The sequence below is a fragment of the Acomys minous genome, assembly GCF_964271855.1.
Source record: "Acomys minous genome assembly, chromosome: 3".
Taxonomy (NCBI): domain Eukaryota; kingdom Metazoa; phylum Chordata; class Mammalia; order Rodentia; family Muridae; genus Acomys; species Acomys minous.
The window spans coordinates 12,398,033-12,407,869 of record NC_140485.1 but is presented as its reverse complement, the minus strand read 5'-3'; the positions used below and the strand labels follow the sequence as shown (position 1 = coordinate 12,407,869).

The window sequence follows — 9,837 nt, the reverse complement described above, 5'->3', positions numbered from 1 at the left end:
GGATTTGCGTGAGCTCCTGCTAAGGTTAGCTGCGGCCGTCACCGGAAACCTTAGGATCCGCGGTGTATTCTGTCTGTGCAAACTACTAAGACGGGAAACGTTTAAAGACACATCACAACATCAAGAAGGCGACAGAACGTGCGACCTCCTGCTCTCTTGACAGGTATTTGTGGAATGAATGAAGCGGTCCCCGTTCTTGGGTGCGTTCCCTGCTCTGACCAATCACAGAGCGCCTTGTTCGGTCCCTGGGTTCTCTATTCCCTCCTCTCTCGGGGAGCCTGAAACTGTAGACAGTGGCTCCACCTTCCCGAGCCGGACTGAGGCGGGGCATGCGCGGTCAGACCCTGTCAACCCGCAGGAAACTTCTGCCCACTTTTGGTGCGGGGTTCGGCGGAAGTGGAGAGTCCCCAACTCGGAGTCGAATCCCGTTAGTTAATTTCCTTGGCGTTGCCGATCTTTTTTTCTGCTTCAGAGATAAATTTTTTATTCTCAGGACCACCCGAAATACTATGAAGTTACGATTAGGCATACTTTTTTTCTAATTAGCTTTCCCCTGGCATTGTGAAAGCCACCTTTATTTTTCAACCTATCTTAATCTTCCTCATAAAAAATACTTTCTACATGCCACGGCAACAGTACGGCTCCCCCCCTCCCTTTTTTTTTTTTTTTTTTTTTTGTCTATTATTACATTACGTCATTTGAAATACACTGATTCGTTATCTGACAATCGTATTCATGGTATGTCCAGCCTCTAAACAGCCCGCTTCTGTCGCCATTTTTATTTTTGGTCTCTAAAGCTTTGACAGCGTCAAGGGAAGCCATTTTTCGTTTGGGCACATCTTTCGGGCTATCCAATTACTTCTCCTAGCGTTTCGCCTCCATCTTAGATCCTGGCACTGGCTTCCCACCCTTGTGAAGCCATTAAGGCCATCTTGTGTTTGGGCGGTGGTTGCATTCTCAAATGCCGGAAGTGACCCTGGGAAAGGGGAAGTAGGGCAAAGCTTCAAAAGTTTGGCCTGCAGCCTTTTTATTCTGACTTTCTACATCAGAGTAGTAGTGCACCAGTAACCCTGGACAGTAACAAAGCATATTAAAGCCAGAACCCACCTCCCGCCACCACCATAGGTAAGAGCATGATACTTCTGGCAACCTAGCTGTTCCCTCAGTTGGCCTGAACTGTTTTCCACATTCTGTACCACTACTTGTTATTGTTTTGAATTTTGGGATTTTCCACAATCTTTCTCCTAGGTGTTTTTCTCCTCTGTTCATTAGTTTGAAAACACTCAGCGAGCTGAAAACCTGTTCAACATCAGAGTGCAAGAAGATGAGATTTAAAGCGAAAATAATGTTGAGGGAATTTCTGTAAAATAAAAGCCAAAATGATGGAACAGCAGATTATATCAATTGTATGGCTTTATTGTATCCATAGGGGTAAATATAGCCACCAGAGGACTTTAAGACGTGTAGTTTGTGTTTGTATATCCGTCTCATTCATTCATTTGGTGCATTTGGTGAATACTTTAACTAGCTTTATGCTATAAAATAACGACGTAAACTTAAAAACAGAGCAGAAATGAAAAACTCAACCCTTTCTCATTCTTTGGCTTTGACATGTACTAAGCAGGGGCCAGGAACATAATGCTCTGTGCTTCTTACACTACTCTGCTAGCAGCTGCGTGTTGCCCCTTCTCCTGTTTCTTGGGTACTGTATATTACCGCAATTGTAAGTTAACTGGCTAATACTGGAGTTAGTATGGACTTGTTGCTCAGTGTGGTCACCTACCGGTTAGGTCAGCATCAGCTTTGAAGGAGTGGAAGTTGCATGTGGGCACACAATAATACTGACTTGGAAACTGGGCTGTGGCTTACCTTAGCTTTTTGTAGTGCCAGCTTTCTTCTGTGTCTTCCTTTACGAGGAATGAAAACCAGGAGTTCTCAACCCTGGCTGCCCATGACAGTCACCTGGGAGCTTCTAAACCAGACTTCAGACCAGTTTCAGACAGAAATCAAGACTCTGGGTGAAATTAAGATGATCCTAAAGTATTTGAGACGTCCATGTTTTTCATGCTGTTAGGAGTAAGATTGCTTTCCCACTTGTTGGGTTTCCTTAAAATAAAATACTGTGGTCACAGTGAGGAATATTAGTTTGGGAGTGTGGCGAACCAGCTTCGCAGTGCTTGGTTACCTCTATTAAGTGTGGAAGAAGAATGAAAGTCATTTGTTTTACTGACTCTCACATGAATGTTTCCATTATGGATATGTATGTTTTATGAATATGAAGAAAACATTCTTACACTGAAATATTGACTGTAATTTTTGCATGCTTCTCTTGAGGGTGGTGACAGAATGTGGGTCGGTGAGAAAATCAGCTCTGAAACTCTCCTCCCTGGTTTCATACCCCACTTCCTCACTTACCAGCTCCAGCTCTGGGATCTAACAGACATTATCCACCTCTGTGCTTGTGCTTTAGTTTCCTAACTTGTAAGGTAGGACTCCAGAGAGGTCAGTTAATACAAGACACATGCCTCTTAAAAGTACCTAGCGTGGGCTGGAGACATGGCTCAGCAGTTAACAGCTGTGTGCTGTTCTTCTGGAGAAACTATTTCGTTGCCAGCACCTATGTCAGGCAGTTCACAGTTGCCTGTAATTCCATCTTCTTGGGGCATTTCAAGGTGTCTGACCTCTGTGGGTGCCTACACTCACATGCATATAGCCACACAGGCACACACCTATACACATGATTAAAAGTAATAAAAATTTTTTAAAAAAAGTACCTGGCACATGGTAACAGCTAAGAGAATATTAGCTGCAATAGTGTTTATTATATTATAATTACAATTTTGGATTATTATGACTTTGTTTATACATTCCCATGACTGAAATCCTTTGCCTTTTCACTATGTGCATCTATTTGAAAAAGAAGATAGTTTAAATGTCTTATCCCAAGCCAGGAATATGATTTTTAAACAATTTTTTAAAATCAGAAGACCATCTTTTAAACATAGTCGTATTGAGATAAAATTGTGGTGCATATGGTAACATCTATTTAGAATGTACAGTGTGTTATGTTTTACATATATACACTAGTGCAACATCATCACAATCAGATCGCTAACATACCCATCACCCTCAAAAATGTCGTCTTGTTTCTTGGTAATTCCTCTAGCAGCTCTTTCCTAGGCAGCTGCTGACCTATCAGTATAAACAAATAAGCATTATGTAGATTCTTCAAAGGAATAAAATGTTTTTATTTGGGGGTATGTATAAGTATTTGAGAAACATCTTTTTTGTTATATTGATAGCTCATTTCTTTCTTTTTATCCTCCATTTTTTTCTTTTGTGGTATTGGAGATTGAAGTCTGGGTTTTGTACTTTATAGGCAAGTGCTTTATCACAGAGCTATATCCACAGACGCTTGAGCCTGGTTGAATTGCTAACTGCTATCAGTATGTGGCTGCACAGTCATCTGTATAATTCACTAGTTGATAACCATTGAGATTTTTGTTTTCAGTGTGCTCATTTTCACATAAATTTGTTCTCCAGCTTATTTGAATAGAAAAAGAAATGAGTTATTTAGTACTAAAACATTTTGTGTTGGGATTTTACCTTCCTCATACAGTTTATACCTTAATTTTTATGAATAAAATTTGATATTTAAAAATGCAAAGTGTGGGGCTGGAGGTGTAGCTCAGTGCTTCTTGCTTAACATGCATGTGATCCTGGGTCCAGCCTGCAAGTAATTCTGTGTTTAAAACAAAAAATTCAGGGGCTGGAGAGAAGGCTCAGAGGTTAAGAGCATTGGCTGTTCTTCTGAAGGACTTGAGTGTAATTCTCAGCAACCACATGCTGGCTATTAACCATCTATAATGAGATGGCCTCCTGGTACATATGCAGGCAGAATACTGTATAAATAAAAAAATAATTAAAAATAAAAAAATTAAGTTCTCAGGATTGAACCGTTTTGTTTGTTTGTTTGTTTGTTTTTGAAGACAGGACTTCTCTGTTTAGCCTTGCCTGTTCTGGACTCGCTGTGTAGACATGACTGGCCTCAAACTCACAGTGATCTGCCTGCCTCTGCCTTCTGAGTGCTGGGATTAAAGGTGTGTGTCACCATGCCCAGCAGGATTGAACCTTTTGCTTGTAGGGAAATAGTGTATCACTGAACTGTGATTCTAGAGATAGCCCCTCTCATCCCCCCGCCCCATCTTAGTTTTGAAACTGAGTCTTACTACATTGCCCAGGCTAACTTTGAACTAACAGTTTCTCTATATCAATCTCTGGCGTAGCTAGGATCACAGGCTTGACCACCCAGATTATCTCTTTTTGTGAAGTTTTAAGTTGTGTATATACATATGTGTATATGAGTGAGGTGCCTGTAGAGCTCAGGACAGGGTGTTGGGTCTCCTGGAGCTGGAGTCACAGATGCTTGCGAGCTGCCTGAGGTAGGTACTGACATGGGACCTTCTGACACACACCCAGTGCAAATGCAACAAGAGCTCCTACTGCTGAGCCATTTCTCTAGGCCCAGGACTGTTATCTCTTGACATGGATATGTATAGTCATTTAATCTGCCTTAAATCTTTAAAGTCTATTATGACTGTATTCCTTTAGAGATTTTGGACAATAATCCATGTACATTTAGAGACCTATGAGGTAGCAAAGTAGAGATTTGCAAAGCCAATCTAGAGATATCCCAGAGCTCCCAGTGTCGCTTATATTTTAAGGTTTATTGTTTCTGTTAGAGGAAAATGCTCCATCAGTTGCTTTTAGTAGTAATGATACGTTATGTTTGAGTAAATCAAGCTGGCTTAAAATTGGATTTGATTTATGTTACTATGGGGGTTATACAAAGTACAGCTGTTAAAATATCTTGAATATAAAAGTCAATTTATGCCACTGTTTTGATTTATTCTCTAGAATAGGTTAATGTTTTGGAATTTGAAATATTTTAAATGGAAATAAATAAATAAATCTTTCTTGGTTTAGTTTCCTGAGTTTGGACTCCTGTGTGGAGTTCTGTAACCACCACTGAGACCATGGTTTGGACCAGGTCTATCATCAACCTCTATTTCCCACGCAGCAGCTCCATCCAGTGTCTCCAGCTATCCCTTCTGCCCCTCTGCCCTTCAACCCTTCGCAACCAGTGAACCAATGGCATATTCTCCAGTAATACAGTTTTTGCAACAAAATAATTAGATTTTAAGAAGTGTGTGTTAATGATTATCAGAATGCATTTTGTTTGTTTGAGTTTTTTTCAATGAATGTGATTGGTAAATAGCAATTATCAGAATGGGCTTTAGGTTACAAAGTAAATCGCATGATGCCTGCCTGTATGTTCATGGGTATGTTTAAGACGAATCATCCACTGAGATTCAGGCATGGGGCCGAGTAATGACATAAATGACCTCAGAGCATAGTGAGTGTACTATTTCATGGAAAGAGCTAGAGGCACAGAGTTGAATAGGCTCAGGCCATGTGAAGAGGCTGAATTCAGAATGTGCTTTGCTAGAGTCTGAAGACATGTTTGGACTGTAGGAGGGTGTGTCTAGGTGTGCTCCTGCTAACATACCAAATGGTAGACGTAGAGTACCAGTTAAGCATCCCACGCAGGATTTGCTGGGCAAAAACTCAGCAGCAAGGGGAGGCCTAGATCTTGAGTCATATGATTGCTATAGCCACAGAGTGACAGAAAGTAGAATCAATACTTGGGATTGATCCTGTTACAGCGTTTCAACATCTGGTTCACATTTAATAACAAAGGGAAGAAAAAAAAATTAGGTTTTTGTTGTTTGAGTGAGTCTTTTTTCCCATTGTTGAAGCTTGTTTTGGTTTGTTTTTATAAGCATAGTAGGCATTGAAGGTTGCCCCCTGAGTCATAGGATCAGCCCATTCTTTTTTATACTGATATTGCCTTTTAACCTTTATCTAAGTTGTCACCAGTAAGACTTTTTGCTCATCTGTCACTTGTTGGTTGGTCTTTTACTGAAGTTTGTTTCTGAATATCAGTTTAATAATAACAACAGTGTGTTTGAGGCAACAGTGATGATTTCTAATGTTTTAATTATAGCTGTAACATCAGAAATCCTAGGGCCTTTACTGTTTTCTGTTCCATTCCCATAGCTAGAAAGCTTTTAAAGATGATAGAAGCATAATAATTCTTAGATAAAACTTGAAATGAAGAGGTTAGAAGCCTAGAGTTAATATTTGGCCTCTTAAACTGGGGTGACTTCTTTTGAGAACTTGTCACACAGGCCAGAAATACTGAAAGAATGACAAATGGGAATTTCACATTGCCCTACATTTTCCCACAGAATAATCTAGAAGGTCACTGACTTTCTTTATTTGAGTTTATCTCTGCTCTGTATTTAAATGACAGGAAAATCATGTGATATTGTCTAATCTTCTTCTATTCCTTCCCCAAATTAATTTCCCTAAGAAGCTTAGGCTGTTTGCTCCCTGTCAGTACACACATACAAGCACATGAGTCTTGGTGGGGTCACACATTATCCAAGTATTCTTTTTGTGAAGGAATGCTTCTTTTCAGTTTAGAGAAAGTGGGCTTTGGAATGCAGAAAAGAAGATTTATGATGTGTTGTAACTCCTTCACAGACTTATGTAAAGTGTATGGCTTCCATGTACTTGGAAAATTCATCTTTTTGGAGATTGTCCTAGATCTCCTAAAATTGTTCAACAAAATAAAGATGCCAGTTAGACTTTAATAGATAGCTCTGTGGTGAAGGGATTTTTGACATCAGTGTTTGAAATGCTAAGCACTGGGTTTGCTGTTCTTGCAGAAAAGTTGTTTCCAAATTTAAAACTTAATTCTGAGGTTAATATCTTTCTGTTCAAATGAATATTAGAACATTAGCATTTTGGCAACAAAAACAATGTGAAAAACAATGAAAGACTACACTGAAATGGACTAAATTTCAACCATATGTCTGATCTGTTGTCTATTTAATTTTTTAATTTATATTTATTTTCTTAGTTTGTGGTGGTTCAAGGTTTTAGAGCTAATGATTGGATCCAGAGGCTTGAACATGTGAAGCAAACCTCGAACTGTATTCCCAGCCTCATTGTACGTTATTCCCATCATAAAACACTAAGATTGGTGTATGAACCACAGCTTCCTCAACCTTGACTGTGTGGTACCTTAAGTATTTAATTCTGTACTTATTAAACTGCCTGTTTACAAAAATCTGTCCAGAGTGCTTTGGCTTCCTTTTGAAAGATTTAATGTAGAATTTGGGGTTGGGGGACAATAAAGCTTCATTGCATAAATGGGTATAAATATAAAATATGTTAATAGCCTATGGCAACTGACTGTTAGGTCAGTGAAGTTGATCAAGCAAAGTTCTGTTGTGCACCTGTGTGATAGCTCAGTTATTAAAGAGGGCCTGACAAGACTTTGTCCTAGGAAGCTTACAGTCAGGCAGAGGTTACATGGTCTCTAGTGAGCTGAGTATAAGTAAGTGTAGGAAAGTAGGTAGCCTTGGCCAAGAGAGAAACAGTTCAATCTAAACAGTCACAAATGGCCCCAAGGAGCAAGCAGCCCTACTGGTAGACATTGGCTTATCAATGGGATGCTTTAGGAGTTAACATCCCATTGCTCAGTATGTGTGGGAGGAGATGGAAGCACCTAGAGCTCCTGAATCAAGGACCTTTGCTAAGGGCTGTTTTGGTGAAGTCAGTGCTGATGTCAAGGAGGTTGGTTCTGAGGAGAGGGAGGGCAAGTTTGCTAGTCAGGAACCTGTGATGTGTTCGAAGCTGAACAGTTTTGAGTACAGGCGTCCTGGTCACTCTCTTGTAGCGATGGCATCAGACACTGAGAGTTGAAAGCAGACAACAGTAGTACTCTTCCGAGGCCGTGATAGTGGGGAACCCTCAGGATAACCCTAACGGAATCTAGAACTCCTGGCATTGGCATATATTAGTATGTGTGGGCTGCTATCACAAAATGTGCTGAGGATTCTGTAATTTGGTTTCTTTAAAAACACAGAAAGATAAGAATGTGTTTTCATTTTAATCCCAGGGGTCTGGATATGGGGCTGCTTAAGACTGTCTGCAGCAACTGACTGATTTGCATTATGCTTTAGCAGATGCCCGGTTTTGCCAGCGGCATGAGCTTGTGTGACTTTGGAATTCTGGGAACTTTTAAGAGGGTATATAAATGCTAGAGCCCCAATAGGCAGGGTTGTTGATTGTTGGTTGTTCGGGGCTTGGTTGTGGTTTGTTAGTAGTTATGCTCAAAGAAGAAACAGAAGGAAAGAAATTATGTTCGGGGATCTGGCTCTCTCTCCCTTCTATCCTTCTTTCTCTCCTATCTAGTGATGGGGTGAAACTGGGGAGATATAACGTGGGAAAAAAAAGAACCCACATAGTAGCAGAGAGCAGCTACAAAAAATACTTTATGTTGAGTAATATTTATGAATTTTTGAGACAGGGTCTCTATGGTCCAGGGCCATCTCGGACTTGCTAGAGAGCCAAGGATGACCTCAACCTAACAGTCCTACTGCCTCCACTTTCCAAGTGCTGAATTACAGACACACTCATGCCATACCCAAGCTAAACTGGGTAATTTATGAGCATTGCAAACTTACTGCTTGTAGTTCTAGAGGCTGGAAAATCCAAGCTAAGAGTGCCAGCTGACCTGGTATCTGATGATGATGGGCTTGCTCTTTGCCTAAAATTGTGTCTTCAAAAACAAAAACAAAATATTTTACTCTATTCTATTAAAAAATTTACTTATTTTACAAATACATTGGGGCAACTGAAAAGAGAGGAAAACTAGTTTGTAGAAATTCTAGATATGTCTTACATTGTTCCTGACACAGCAGATCCTAATGTCCACTGCATTTGGCTTCTGAGGGCATCAGTCCCATTTGGAAGGACAGAGCCTGTGTGCTGTATTACTACAGGCTTCCCCATTACACTGGGCTTTAGGTACTAATGTAAGACTTTGGTAATGCATCCAGCATTTAGGCCTTAGTACCATTCTTCCTTATGGAAGGCAGATGATATCTATGAGTGTCATCTGTTAGGTCCAAGATGACAGGCTGTATTTTGAAGTAATTATAGATCCATAGGGAATTGCAGAAAAAAAATGTGTAGGGGATGTCAAGTGTACCTGTCAGTTTCTTCCAGTGGTATCTTATTACCCAACTATAATATAAACACAAAAACCATAGAATTGGTATCGGTTTAATTTAAAGAATTTTTGTTTTATTTGAACCAGTTTTATATATGTCTGCTTAGTTTGTACAAATTTAGTTTTTAAGTGTATTCATATACCCGGCACTACAGACAGCGTCAGTGCTGGCTAAAGGCCTCCTTCTGCTGCCTCTTTATAGTCACATTCCTTCTCCCTCAGCCCTGGCAACCACTAGCCTGTTCTCCAGCTCCATAGTTAAGTCATTTCCTAATTGCTATGTTAAGTGGCAACTCTATGGCGTTTATTCTTTTTTAAAGACAGGACCTTGCCAAGTAATCCAGGCTGGCCTTGTGCTCAGTCTCTTAGCCCAGGCTGTCCTCAAAATTCATGATCCTTCTCATCCTCCTGAGTTCTGGCATTACAGGCACACATTGTTACACCTAATTATTTTTATACTAATTTCTTCTTTTAGCATAAGTTCCAGGTTTTTAAGCATATCAAGTACTTCATTCTTTCCTGTTGCTGAGTAAAGTTTACACCATTGCTTGTAAACAACCCAGAGTCTTCCTATGTCTTACTGTTTCTCTGAGATACATCCTCAGGAGTGCCATTTTGGATTTTATGGTAAGTATGTGCTTATAAGAAACTACCAACTTCTTTTTCAGACTGGCACTTTACCACTGATG

General features: G+C 40.1%; 1 protein-coding gene across 5 annotated transcripts in view; it reads left to right on the top strand.

The window, feature by feature from the left end:
* Window positions 1-36: 36 nt before the first annotated feature.
* The window catches only part of SLX4IP (SLX4 interacting protein), a 166,411-nt gene continuing 156,610 nt past the window's right edge, over window positions 37-9,837 (top strand). For 3 of the 5 annotated variants that reach the window (XM_084777610.1, XM_084777607.1, XM_084777611.1), the window contains exon 1: window positions 37-163. The gene's annotated coding sequence lies outside the window, so the exon portion shown is untranslated. Of the gene's footprint in view, window positions 164-894; window positions 1,126-1,916; window positions 2,041-9,837 lie in introns of those variants that run through there. The other 2 variants (XM_084777609.1, XM_084777608.1) reach the window with 2 other exon arrangements.